Source organism: Prionailurus bengalensis, chromosome C1 (genome assembly GCF_016509475.1).
Source record: "Prionailurus bengalensis isolate Pbe53 chromosome C1, Fcat_Pben_1.1_paternal_pri, whole genome shotgun sequence".
Classification (NCBI taxonomy): Eukaryota; Metazoa; Chordata; class Mammalia; order Carnivora; family Felidae; genus Prionailurus; species Prionailurus bengalensis.
Genome location: NC_057345.1, coordinates 71,508,728 through 71,523,270, shown reverse-complemented (window position 1 = coordinate 71,523,270; position 14,543 = coordinate 71,508,728). Strand labels below are relative to the sequence as shown.

General features: G+C 47.6%; 1 long non-coding RNA gene across 1 annotated transcript; it reads left to right on the top strand.

Moving 5' to 3' along the window:
- Positions 1-1,410: 1,410 nt before the first annotated feature.
- Positions 1,411-14,098, top strand: LOC122480707. Its single transcript, XR_006296631.1, has 4 exons — positions 1,411-1,619; positions 6,012-7,806; positions 12,180-12,768; positions 13,758-14,098. It is a non-coding gene; the product is annotated as an uncharacterized LOC122480707 (long non-coding RNA).
- Positions 14,099-14,543: the final 445 nt, after the last annotated feature.

Below are 14,543 nucleotides of genomic sequence, written 5' to 3'. Positions count from 1 at the left end.
TGGCGCAGTCGGTTAAGCGTCCGACTTCAGCCAGGTCACGATCTCGCAGTCCGGGAGTTCGAGCCCCGCGTCGGGCTCTGGGCTGATGGCTCAGAGCCTGGAGCCTGTTTCCGATTCTGTGTCTCCCTCTCTCTCTGCCCCTCCCCCGTTCATGCTCTGTCTCTCTCTGTCCCAAAAATAAATAAACGTTGAAAAAAAAAATTAAAAAAAAAACAAAACATAAGAGACTCTTAAATACAGAAAACAAACTGAAGGTTTCTGGAGGGTTTGGGGCAGGAGGATGGGCTAAACGAACATTAAGGAGGACACTTGCTGGGATGAGCACTGGTGTTATATGTAGGTGATGAATCACTGGATTCTACTCCTGAAATCATTATTACACTATATACTAACTAACTTGGATATAACATAACATAACATAAAAAAGAGGAGGAAAAAAAAGGAGTCTGGCTTGGAGGCCCAAATGTAGCAGGAAGGGGGTGGGGATTGTTTGAAGCTACATTTGTAAAGCAAGCATGCTGTTTTCATGATGGGACAAAGTGTGTGGAGGAAAAAGAAGACAAAGTGACCAAAGAGACTTCAGCATTCTTCCAGGTGCAAGAAATGGGCCCGAGATATTCCTGCTCTCTGGGGCTCACAGCCTAGAGGTGGGAGATCACACAGGATGAGCCAAACAACATGGAATAAGCTTGGGAGAAGGTGCCAGGCAGGGGCTGGAGCCGCACCGCATGACAAAATACTTAGAACCTTCTAGTTATTTAAAGCTAACAGTGAGACCAATTTGCCTTTCCTTCCCAACCTCACTGGCCACCACCATCTACTTCCCTCCTGTAAAGGGGCAACTTTGGCTCATGTGAAAAAACAAGCTTCCTTAGGACCAGAATAACTGGTTTATCAAGCCAAGAAGCAGCCAGGCCTGGTTTTTAAGGGCAGAAGGCCCTTCCTCTCTTGTCTTTTGGTCTGTCTTCTCTTCCCATGGGCCAGTTCAACACGAGGCCTGACTCCTCAAATAGCATTAACCAGTTTGTTTAAATACACACTCACCATTATATATAATATTGGGGACAGAAAAAAAGACTACTAGAAACACTTTTAAACACATGCTTATCTTTGAATGGTGAGATTACAGCTGTTTTATTTATTTTCCTTATGAGTTTCTGTGCTTCCCAAATTTTTATTTACAATGAATAAACATTACTTTGGAAAACAGAAAAATAATTGGTGTTGCAAAAAAAAAAAAAAAAGCCAACAGGAGTAGAGGGAAATATGAATACACAGGCAAGGAGGTGAGAAATGGAAACCCAAACCCAAACCAAATCTTGGAAAACCAGGGCAGGTCCCTGAAGGGTGCAAGTTCTTCCGCATCCCTGCTAGACAAGCCTCCTCCGACTCCTCCTGCTGCCGCGCGCCCCGCCCCTCGCGGGCACGCACCTGCCCCGCCAGAGGGCACCCTGGGATCGCCGCCCGGCGTCCTCGCCCCAGCAGCTAGATTTCCTGCAGGGGAGAGTCTTCCTCCCACCGCCGCGGACCCACCAGCGGGAAGGCGGGACACCCGTGCACAGCGAAGCAGGCTCTGTACACAGTGGTCATTGGCGCACCACACCTCACCCTGCCCGCAGGTAAACACCGTCCCGCGCAGCTCAAGGGCCGCCTGCGCCCCCGCCCCCGGGGCCTTTCCAGCGGCCCGCGGGCCCGGGTTGCCTCGGGCTTCTGCGCTGGAGTCTTCCTCCCGGCCCTCGCACCAGCCTCCTGCTTGGAGGCAGGGGAGCCCGGCCGGTCACCTCTGCGCCCCCAAGGCACACGCGGGGCGGGGGAGGTGCTCGCGACTGGACTCCACCGCTCCCAAGAGTGATTGCTTTGGCTTTTGCCATTAAACAAAAATTAGGGGGGCTCCTGGGGGACTCAGTTGGTTAGGCACATGACTTTGCTCAGATCATGATCTCGGTCGGTGGGTTCGAGCCCAGAGCTGGGCTTGGTGCTGACAGCTCAGGGCCTGGAGCCTGCTTCTGGATTCTGTGTCTTCCTCTCTCTCTGCCCCTCCCCTGCTCACACTCTCTCCCTTCTCTGTCTCTCTCTCAAAAATAAACATTAAAAATTAAAAAAAAAAAGTTAGGAAAGTAAAACATAGTAATATGTCGTTATGGCAAATCCAAATTATGTGTATATTAAAAAAATCAGTCTCCCTTCACTACCACTTTACCAACTCTCCTCTCCATAAATAACTAGTAATAGGTTCTTATAAATGCACTTCTATACGTGTAGTAAGTATATCGTTGTGGTGATCTGTATGTTTGTCCATGCGTCCATTCGTGCCTGGAAGATGGATCAAAATGTTAACCGTGGTCATTTGTCGGTGGTAGAATTAGAATGATTTCTATTTTCTCCGTGTTCTGCAGGGAAAATGTTTGAGGCAGGGGAGTCGTTACCATTTTTGAAACCCCTCCCCTCTTAAGACTGTCCTCACCTGCACATAAACAGACCTAACTCCCGCTGGCAGCTCTGAGACTCTTTCGTGGAGAGACTGTCCTGGCTTCACCAAGCAGCGCTGTGGGTCCCCTAGTAACAACTTGAGGGTTGTGTCTCCGTGATTAATGACTATGATGGACTAGCCTCGGCTCCTGCCTACATATTTACCAGCTTTAAGAGCAGATTCATCCGGAAAGTGTGGGCTGCTGGTTTCTGGGAAATAACAATAGAATCCCAATGATAGTTTTATCAAAACACAGTGGATTAAGAACCCATAGGAAGGGGCTTTTGTTTTTCTTTGTGATTCTTGAAAAGCGATTTTGAAAGTTTTCTGTGATTTTGGAGGCCCGAGAACCCAAGTTCTGAATTCAAGCTTGTTCTAACTAACGCTGACTCTTTATTGTCTTTGAGCGTCATGTGGTAATTACAAGTTTCCTCCTTTCTCCTTCCTGGTTTCTGAAAAGCAGAAAAGGGTTTGGTGCTGTGTTCTAAACACATGGAGCCTGACCAGGTCTTTTGAGGATCTTTGTGAGGAGTAGATGTGTAAAGCCAAGAGGCTCCCCTTCAAGAGTGCCTTTCAAGGGTGGTCAGATTTGAGTTCTGTAGATGTAACCAATTTATTAAAAATACATATATTTTGTTTATTAAACATTTTTGTTAATGTTTGTTTATTTTTGAGAGAAAGAGAGCACGATCAGGGGAGGGGAGGGGAAGAGAGAGAGATACACACACAGAATCCGAAGCAGGCTCCAGGCTCTGAGCTGCCAGCACCGAGCCCGACATGGAGCTTGAACTCACGAACTGTGAGATCATGACCTGAGCCAGAGTCAGATGCTTAAGCCACTGAGCCACCCAGGCGCCCCAGCGCTACTGTTTTTATAAAAGAAAGGACGCATTGACATAAAAGGGACATGATCTCAGAATAAAGGACTGTCTTAAAGAGTAAACTTTGCTTTGTAAAACGTTTTACCGTATTTTCTTTAATTTTTCACGTTTCCAAAGTGAAAGTGTCACCGGCTTGCATTTTGCCCATTTTCATGTGTTAGCCACTAGAGCACAAGACCTGTAGTTCAATCTTTATTTGATCAGAGCTTTTCTTTCGCTATTTTAGGGCAGTCATGCTGAGTATTAGTGAACATTGTTAAGTACATGGAGGTGAGAAGTAGTAGACATTTGGGTGAAATTATACTAATTAGGACTTCACACTAATCCTACGATCCTATACTAATCCTGGATCCAAACCTTCCAACTTAGACAAGTGTACCACCATTTAGTATTTCAGGTTTAGATTGCTTTTGTTGTTTCTGTTGGGTTTGGACTTTTAGTGCTTGCTAGATCATTGAAGGTCCTTCTACTTGGATTCTCCTCAGTTGAAGGCATTTTGCTAATGATCACCCAAAGAACTGAGTCTTTTGATACCATATTCTTTGGCCTAAAGTATTTTCCAAATTAGAATCAGCGAATTTCAAGGAAACAAGTTTTGCAAGTGGGTTATACTAGCCAGCTGCTTAAAAGCAGAAGGGGAGGGGAGGGGGGAGAGGAGCAAGGAGTGAAGGCAGAGGAGAGGGGAACAACAATAAGAATCAATTAAAATGAAAGGGATGCTGTATGCCATTTTTTTAAACCTTTTCTAGAATTGAAGCAGATATTAGGACCAACAGTCAACCTCCCATTTCTTAAAAGCCATCAGGCCATTAAATCACCCTGCGGTTGAAAGCAGTTTGTAGACGAGGCGCTCTCTGATCTGCATCCCTCACCACACGTACCTCAGCCTGCTGACGTTGCCCAGCCCTAGACCTGGTGGCATAATGACAAGGCAGCTCCCTGGATGACGAGGGAGGCAGGAGGTTTTCCGGGCACAGGCTCTACTGTATTACAGAGTAGTAATGGAAACCACAACCTTCAATATGACTTTTCCCCCCGAACCTAGCATTAGCTGGTGTTAAAGTATTTCAGCCAGGGAAAGCAAAAGCTTTTAGTGGTTTTACCTTGTCTTGAAAAGGAGAGTTTGACCCAGGTCCCAGATGTCTGGGAAAAGGATGCATTTGCAACTTCAACTCTCTTGAGCTTCAATTTCCAAAGAACCTTCCATCAGAATAGACTTTGCAGGGAACTCACACCACATTGGCACTCTCCAGTCTTCATCCTCGACTCTGTTCCCTCATCGTTTTCTGGTCAAGCCATCCCAAACTGTGTCTGCAGCCGTCCCATAGACGCACACTCCTGAGTTGGCACTTTTATCCCTGACTTGTTTCCAGAGCTCCAGACGTATTTTTGTGTCTGCTGAATGTCTTCTACCCAACAGGCGCCTGCAGCTCAGCATCTTCCAGATCAAACCAATCAATTATCTCCATCACTGGGAGCAGCCTCCTTCACCTTCTCTATCCCTTTCTTTATTTTGGTGAGCCACATGGTCATTTATCAGATTGTTCAGGCTGAAAACCTTGGTGTCCTCCCCCCCCCCCATTTCCTAATTGTCACCAAGGTCCATCCTCCTGTACCCTAGCGTGTCTCACTCTCCCTTCTCTTTTTCTCCACCTCACTGTCACAGCCCTGGTCCAGGCCTTCAGCAGCTCTCACCCGCACTGGGAAACTGCCTTCTAACTGATCTTGGGGTCACAGTAGCATCTCACCAGAAGAGCTCGCCTGCACAGCTGTCAGAGGATCCCTGGAAAACATTGCTCAGTTTCCATCTGTCTCTCGCTTAAACCTCTCTGATGGCTCTCATTGCCAGTATGATAAGGTCCAAACTTCTGGTCACACCACACATCAAGTTCTTCCCATCTGGTTCCCGGCCATCCCAGTGTCTTCCTGGGACACTCTCTACCATGTGTCATGCAGGAGAGACTATGGTCTGCCCACCCCCCCCCCCCCCCAATTTATGTTCTCTCCTGCTTCCGGATTAAAATAATGACAATTGCTGAGGCTCCTGGGTGGCTCAGTCAGTTAAGCATCCAGACTTCGGCTCAGGTCATGATCTCGTGGTTGTGAGTTCGAGCCCCGCATCGGGCCCTGTGCTGACCGCTCAGAGCCTGGAGCCTGCTTCGGATTCTGCCCCTCCCCCACGCGCACTCGCTCTCTCTCTCACTTTCTCTCTCTCTCTCTCTCTCTCTCTCAAAAATAAACATTTAAGGGGCGCCTGGGTGGCGCAGTCGGTTAAGCGTCCGACTTCAGCCAGGTCACGATCTCGCGGTCCGGGAGTTCGAGCCCCGCATCGGGCTCTGGGCTGATGGCTGGGAGCCTGGAGCCTGTTTCCGATTCTGTGTCTCCCTCTCTCTGTGCCCCTCCCCCGTTCATGCTCTGTCTCTCTCTGCCCCAAAAATAAATAAACGTTGAAAAAAAAAATTAAAAAAAAAATAAACATTTAAAAAATATAATGACAATTGCTAATTCCTGTTACAGTCTTTCTTGCAATTCAGTGTGGCCAGGTGACAAAGTTCTGGATAGTGGAATGAAGCAAAAGTATCATGAGAAAGCTTCCAAGAACTTTTGCAGGAGGACGTGACCTTTGCCCCTCCTCTGTTCCCCCTTTTTCCATCCTACAGTCTGGAACAACAGTGTGACGGCTTCCATCTTGGACCATGAAGATGCGGGGTGCACCCCAGGGAAAGGAAAGCAGCAAGCCGGGAGGTGCCACGGAGCAGAATTGCCACAGCCCTGACTGCCTATATCTGGAATTTTCAATGATAGATGAACTTCTAACTTAGTTGAGCCACTGTTATTCTGAGTCTCTGTCCCTTGCTGCTGAGCCTAAGCCTAACTGACATCGAATCTGCTAGCAGGTAGAAGATGCTCTAGGTAACCTCATGTTTGTCTTTTCCTTTCTCTGCGCTCCAGAGAAGCCAGCCAACCCCGTGGTCTTTCAACTTTTCACTCTTTCCATAAACGTTTATTGCCAGAGCGTCTTGGGTTTCCGATGTTTTGGTTTGCATAGACACTTTTTGTCCCAGGTGACCTCCAGTGATCATTTAAATAATGCTTTTGCCACTGCACACTGTAGACAGGTGGGGTTTGCAAACTGTATCTGACTGGCAGAGTTCCTTCCGGAACCATAACTTCAAGGCATTCTGGAAATGCGGCTTTGTTCCCAGTTCTGCAGAACAGGCAAGCACACCGGGAATGGCTGTGGCGTGGGTCAGTCCGGAGTATCCAGCTCATTGTTCTCTGTCCAGCCCCTGCGACACCTCTCCCTTCCATAGACGTCCTTCCGTAGACTTCCCAAGGTGTTTCATGCCTCCTTTAGGTCACTTCTGCATTTTCCCTCTGCCTTGAATCTTGCCCTTCCCCCACCCTCACTTCCTGTGGGTTTATGCTCATCTCCTAGGATCCAAATCCAGTGCCACCCTTGGCAGAACGAGTGGGTCCCGCCTGCTGCGCGGTCTAAGTAGCACTTCGGACATCCTTCGGAAATTGTCCTGGCTGAGTCATGCTCCCTGGCTTACAGCTCTCTCTTCTCTACTAGAGCGTGAGCTCCTCGGGGGCTGCGTTATCAGCACCCGTGTGCCTGTGCCCTTCTCTGCATTCCTCTTTGTATTCTCGGGCACAGGGCAGGCACTGAGGGAATATTTGCTGAACTAGTGAATACTGATGAGGGCTCCAGAAAAAGCTATCTCCTCCCCCCAGACCGTTTAGGGTTGATAGTACAGACTCCCGAGCACAGAACTGCTCGTGTAGTCATCTCAGCTCCTCCACGTGCCGGCTGAGGGCATCTCGGGTGCCTTATGTAACCTCCCTGTTGAATGAGTTCAGTAAACCCTACAGGGTTCTTGTGAGGATTAAGTAACAGTTTCTGTGGCGCACTTAGCACACAGTACCTGGCCCACAGATAGAACTCAGCAAACACCGGCCATTATCGTTTCGTGGTTGTCTCTTTCATGCTGGTTCCCTCTTCTCTCCTCTGTCTGTACTTTGCTTTTCAATAACGTTTTGACGCAACAAACATCTTCTGAGCCCCAGGACTGTGCCAGGACAAACAGTCGTCGTGCTGGGGAGCACGCTGGCTTTGGGGGAGGCAGACACATAAACCCTGAGCTGCAGCAAAGCTGAATGATGGAGGTTCTCCCCAGTTTTCATGGAAGCACAGGGAAGAGGAGAGGGCAGGTCAGGAAATGATTCACAGTTGACGCTTGAAACGGGAGTGGGAGGGAGAGGTACCTGCTGGGCAGTGAGGGGAGTGTATAAAGGTGTGCAGATGGCCAGCACAGTGTGGCCTGGGGAGCTGCCAGTGGTTCAGAAGACTAGGCCCACGGTTCTCACACTGGAGCATGCATCACAATCCCTTGGAAGCCTTGGTAGATTGCTCGGCCTCTTTACCAGTGTTTCAGATTTATCAAGTCCGGGGTAAGTGCATTTTTTTTTTTAATGTTTATTTATTTTTGAGAGAGAGAGGGAAAGAGAGAGAGAGACTGAGCCGGGGATGGGGAGGGGCAGAGAGAGAGGGAGACACAGAATCCGAAGCAGGTTCCAGGCTCTGAGCTGTCAGCACAGAGCCCGATGCAGGGCTCGAACTCACGAACCGTGAGATCATGACCTGAGCCAAAGTAGGATGCTTAACCCACTGAGCCACCTAGGCACCACTTAGATTTTGCATTTTTAATAAATTTCTGTGTTGCACTCCTGTTGCTGGCCAGGGACCTCCTCTGGGTGGGGGCGAGGCACAGGGATGGTGGGAAGAAGAGAGGACTTAAGGCACCAGCTCAGCAGTTTAGTTTTGTTTTTTTTTTAACTTATTTATTTTGAGAGAAAGAGACAGAATGAGCAGGGGAGGGGTAGAGAGAGGAAGAGAGAGAATCCCAAGTAGGTTCCGCACTGTCAGCACAGAGCCTGATTCAGGACTCCCATCTCTTGAACCATGAGATCACGACCTGAGCCGAAATCAAGGGTCGGACACTTAACCAACGGAGCCACCCAGGCATCCCAGGAATTTAGATTCTATAACAACGGTGACCGCCAGAACTATGAAAGCATTTTAAGGGGAAGAGCATCCAATCAGATCGGTGTGGCACAAGTAGGTTTTAAGGGCACACGACTTCAGAAGGGAAGGCACGTGAGCAGTTGAATCCCGGTGAGTTGTGGGTGATCTGGGCCATGCTGGGCATGGAGCCCAGTCTGTGCAGAAGCCCCAGCCTCCCAGCCCCGGCCTCTCTCCCCTTGCTGCTCTTTTCTCCTGCTCACAAAGGAAGAGGTGCGTCCCTCTTTTCCAGGGCCACCATGCTGTCTCCTCCGGACAGAGCGTCTTCCAAACATCTTCAGTTGTTCCCCGACCTCTTCCTGTTGGGCGTAGTTGAAGCCAAACCTTCAAACGCACCCCAGCTTCTAGAATCACACTACCCATCGGCTCCTTTTGGCTGCTATTCTTGCTACAAAATTTATTTATTCTGTATTTTGGTATAGTTGATATACAATGTTCCATTAGCTTCAGGTGAGCAACATAGTGATTCTACACGTTTATAGAACATGCTGTGCTCACCATCTGTCCCCATACAGCGCTGTTAAAGTACCGTTGACTATATTCCCTGTTGTACCTTTCATCCCGGTGGCATATTCATTCTGTAGCTGGAAGCTTGTACCTGCCCCCTCCCCCGCCCTCCCCCCCCCCCGACCAATCTGCTTCACCCATTTTGCCCCCCCATCCAACCTCCTCTTTTCTGCCAACCATCAGTTTGTTTTGTAGTCGTGGGTCATTTCTGCTTTTTGTTTGCTTATTCATTTGTCTTTTTTTAGAGTTCCTGTATGGAAACGTTGATAACTTTATTTCTTTAACCAAAAACTTCTCAATGAATGCTCACCACCTGCCCGATTTCTTCACCCCAGGGCTTGATGGCCTCAGTCTCATTTGCACCTGCCTAAACAATGAAAGGCAACTTGTTTTTCTTGTTTGCTTTAATAGCATCACCACTACTCCCACCAACATGTCTTTTTTTTTTTTTAAGTTTTACTTTATTTGAGGGAGACAGAGAGAGTGTGAGTGGCGGAGGGGCAGAGAGAGCAGGGATAGAGAGAATCCCAAGCAGACTCTGAGCCGCCATTGCAGAACCCAAGGCAGGGCTCGAACCCCCGAAACTGTGAGATTATGACCTGAGCCGAAACCAAGAGTCGGATGCTTAACCAACTGAGTCACCCAGGTGCCCACCCCAACCTCCCCGCCACCAACATGTCTTAAAGAGAACCCACATAAAAAGCTCTGACAAAAATAGTTTAAAAATGTGGAAAATGCCTGAACAGAATTGAGTTTTTAGTCCTCCAGGCCTTTGTCAACCTTTCTACTGCAAAACAGCTTACAGGAAATCTGTATGTGGCGGGAATATTTTATTGTCCCTGAGTCAGCCGACACAATCCGATTTGTCTGAACTGATGAAATCAGAAGAAAATGGAGACTTATGTTAAGTGTCATTCCACAGAGACATTATGTCTTATACTCTCCTGGTCTGTGTACAGCCAGCCCAGTTCCTTAGAAACACGATTTCTTCACCTTCGCACTAATGATGGTAAAGAAGTGGTCATGAATTGTCCACCATTTGTTTCTACATTCTAAATTTTTTAAAGGCTTGAAATAAAAATGGGGCCTTCGGGGGCTTGGGAGCAGAAGCAAAGACTGCTCTTAAAGGTTCTTCATTAACAGTTCTGCACTGACAGTGCCTGGGATTCTCCCTTTCTCTCTGCCCCTCCCCAACTTGCTCGCTCTTGAAATAAATAACCTTAAGACAAAACAACACAAGGGGCGCCTGGGTGGCTCAGTCAGTTGAGCGTCAGACTTAGGCTCAGGTCATGATCTCACGGTTCGTGGGTTCGAGCCCTGTGTCGGGCTCTGTGCCGACAGCTCAGAGCCTGGAGCCTGATTCGGATTCTGTGTCCCCCTCTGTCTCCATCCCACCCCTGCTTGTGCTCTGTCTCTGTCTTTCAAAAATGAATAAACATAAGGGGCGCCTGGGTGGCACAGTCGGTTAAGCGTCCGACTTCAGCCAGGTCACGATCTCGTGGTCCATGAGTTCGAGCCCCGCGTCAGGCTCTGGGCTGATGGCTCAGAGCCTGGAGCCTGTTTCCAATTCTGTGTCTCCCTCTCTCTCTGCCCCTCCCCCATTCATGCTCTGTCTCTCTCTGTCCCAAAAATAAATAAACGTTAAAAAAAAAAATTAAAAAAAAAAATGAATAAACATAAAAAAAGTTAAAAAAAAAAGGCAAAACAAAACAAAAGGTTCTTCATTCAAATGTAAACAAAACACGAAATGTTCACTGAATCCAGTTCACCCTCTTGAATGTGTAACAAAGACTGGCTTCCTTCCTGAAGAGGCTGTTTTCTGAGTGTTGCTTATAGCCAGAGATCTCACTTTTCTGTTTTGAACTTTTCCCCTTCTACTGGACCATTTCTCTTTTTGCTGTAAATCCTTGAGGCCTTATAGTCTTTTCACAGGTACCTTCCAACAGTGAGGGAGCTGAAATATCCCCCAAATAAATTTCTGACTCATAATGCCAATGAATCTGAAGAGCTGGGAAGTTACAGAAAGCAGGCAGAGAGGCCCTTCTCTTATTAGTAAGTGTTCCCCTTTAAATGTTTCTCCTCCGCTTTCTTCCTCCTGTGGCTTTGCAAAAATCAACAGCTTTCTCAGCTGTTCGTGTTCTTCCCTGGGAGCAAAAGTGAAGACTCTATTTTTCTAGTCCAGGAGAGCACCAGCAACTCTTCCCTGTAAGCATCTTCTTGGGTGAAGGGCTTCTCTCTTTTTTAAGCCAGCAACTTCCTCTTTTAAACACAATTCTGGATTTACTCACTGTATTTGTTGAGAGGACACAGAGCAAAAAGACTGTGATCTTAACCCCCAAGCTCTTCCTCCCCAGAGAGCTCCCAGGGAGGCGGGAGGAAGGGTAAGAGACTCCCCGGGAATCCGTGCTGGGAGAGCAGAACCTGGGCTGCGTTCCTGGAGGGAGCCCCGGAAGCCCAGTGGGGCAGGGGTGGAGGAGGGGTGGGGAGAGGACAGGGAGGTGTTTGCCCCCCTCCAACTCTGGGGACCCTCTCCAAATCAGAAGAGAAGATCGGTCACATTATTTTATACTTGAGGCAACCCAGTGAGATCCACGTGTTCATCTTTCTGGTCTATTTGTTCTCTCAACTGGAAAGAATTTAGAAGTCTGAAAAAACTGCCAGAATATTGTCTCCTTCACTCTGGCTCCTGCCAACTTAATTTGAAATTGGCTTTCTCAGTTCTCTCTTTCCCATCTGGGAAGAACCCAGACAGATTTCTGCCTGCAGATGGTAAAACTCTGCCCCACATCCACGCGAGATCTGCTTCTTCTAGTCCAAATTAGGAGGTTGGCTCAAAATGATGTTGGTGACCTTTCGGGCCACACTGGGGATTGTCCCAAGGGCAATTAGATGGCCGCCCAGGGCCTGATGGTTTTCCTAAAGACTTGCAGTTTTTCAGAAAGGGCGCGGTAGGGAATTGGAGAGAAACTATAATAAGAGAAAGTCTGAAATGTCCTGGAACGTCTTCAGGTATGACATCATGGAAGTATTGCCAGTTCTTAGAAAGTTATCCCAAGGCTGAGCACACTATAGGCTCAGTCAGACACTTGCTAAATATTTATAGGATGAATGAATAAACACACTGCTAGAATGAACTAAATAAACACTCGATAAATACGAGGGATGTTCTTTATGTATTCTTTCATTTGTTTTGATCGAAAAATATCTTAGCCATTTCCCACAATCTTGTTTTCAGATTCAATCTTGTTTCCAAATTGATGAATACAATGGCTGCTGGCCCAAAGACCCCTTCCCACCATCAGCAAAGGTGACCGCTACGATGGCATTCCATCTCTCTGTCCCTGTTAAATTTGAGTATACCAGTGGGAAGGTTGGAAAACATTTCTGCCCCTGAAAATATATCAGACACTATCGTGTGCTGAGGATCCTACAGGCTGCATGTGACTATCAAGAAAACAATCAATCTATGAACCGCAGAGGTGGGTGTGAACACCGCTGCCCTGGGCCTGTTTACGTTCCTCCCAGCTGCCAGGTGAAGGCGATCAGATGGAAGGCGGAGATGGCCAGGTGTCATTCCTCTTGGCTGCCAGATGGAGGTGGTCAGGTGACATTCCTCCCAGCTGCCAGCTGAAGGTGATCTGATGGTTTTCTTCCTTGTTTGCAGTCGGCATTTCTGGAGTTTGCCCCCCAGGTATGCCATCCAGGAAGACCACGAGCATAACGGGGTGATTGTAGGCAAGACCGAAGATGTCAGCCCTTGCCAAAGGAAGGTTATGGAGAGTGGTGGGGTTGTGTACATGAATGACCTCCCAGTCTACACTCAGGTGGGTCCCAGGACCAGAGCTCCTCAGCACCTTCCCCAGATCAGCACCGCAGGGGTCATGGAACCCAATGCCTACTCTCCTGAATCAATGCCATACTGAGTTGCTCAGTGGTTTTCTTTTCTTTAAAAAACAATTTTTTTTAAATTTTTTGTTTATTTTTGAGAGAGACAGACCACAAGCAGAGGAGAGACAGAGAGAGGGAGACAGAGAATCCAAAGAAGGCTCCAGGCTCTGAGCTGTCAGCACAGAGTCCAGTGCGGGGCTTGAGCTCACAAGCTGTGAGATTCTGACCTGAGCCGAAGTCAGACACTTAACCGACTGAGCCACCCGGGCGCCCTGCTCAGTGGTTTTCAAACTGTGATCTGCACGATCTGAGATATTCTGCCCAGAATGAGCAAAGATTCAAGCATTCCCACTTCTAAACTGAAGAGCTCTACTTTTTTTTTTTTTTATTGATTTTGTATTTTAGGCTTCCATGCTTTTATTAGAAGGGAATGCTGCATTCTTCAAGCAACAATGATAGCCAGTGAGGCCAAGGATAAGGGGTCTGACGGTTCTAACATAGGACCCTGTTTCCTATAGGCACTTAACACATGTTCATTAGATTGAAGAAGCACCGCTTTCTCTGAACTTCATTTCCAAATTGAAACATTTAGGACTGAGTCTGCATTCTTGTGACTTTCACTGCAGGGAAACTGAAACCAACCTGAAGTTGGACCGTGTTTATTTGCTATCGTCTAACCCAACCAACACCTCTTGTTTACAGAACACCCAGCTCATAGGGAGCACTCAATGAGTGTTTGTTGAATGGATGAGTCAAATGTAAGATGCGTAATCCTATGCAAGGGACTTGCCCTCATTTGTAAAATGAGCCTAAATCCACCTTCTTTGTAGTTTGTAGTGAGGATTAAATGGAAGAAGATAGGTGAGTTGTTTAGCACATAATAGGATCAAGAAATTTTATTCTATGCTCTTCTCTTTCACATAAGCAATAGATATACCCTGCGTGTACTTGAGGGAGGTGATCTCATAAGTGAAGAACCAGGCGGTGAAGAACATGCTGGTGGCCAACAGCAGCGTAATTGGAGGGGGAGGACAGCCAGGTGCACCGGGCTGATATGTCTCCTCATGGTCTCCGGCTCTGTTTTGCTGGCAGAAAAGGATCGTCCACCATTCTGCCCTGTCTGGGTTTTCATCTGCTGCTCTGGACCTTCTTGCTGCGGTTCAGGCAGAGGCTGTGATGACATCAGGAAGATTGGCCAGAATGATCCTATCAAAAAGTAAGCTCTGCATGGGAAACATGGTGGCCAAGACAAAAGTTGTCTTTCGGTGAGTTGTTTTTATTTTATTTTATTTTTTTAACGTTTTTATTTATTTTTGAGACAGAGAGAGATAGAGCATGAACGGGGGAGGGGCAGAGAGAGAGGGAGACACAGAATCGGAAGCAGGCTCCAGGCTCTGAGCCATCAGCCCAGAGCCCGACGCGGGGCTCGAACTCACGGACCGCTAGATCGTGACCTGAGCTGAAGTTGGATGCTTAACCGACTGAGCCACCCAGGCGCCCTCGGTGAGTTGTTTTTAAAATCTATGCAACGTGAACAAAGGGGAGCATTGCACAGAAAAAAAAAATATATGAACACACAAATAACCTAGTGCATGATCTGTCTGCAGATAGTAACGGGACCCGTAGAAAAGTGACAGTGATTTCCTTACTCCATAAAGGCCTCTTCTTGCTCTAGGCACAGCCATTCTGAATGCTCAAAATGGACCATGTA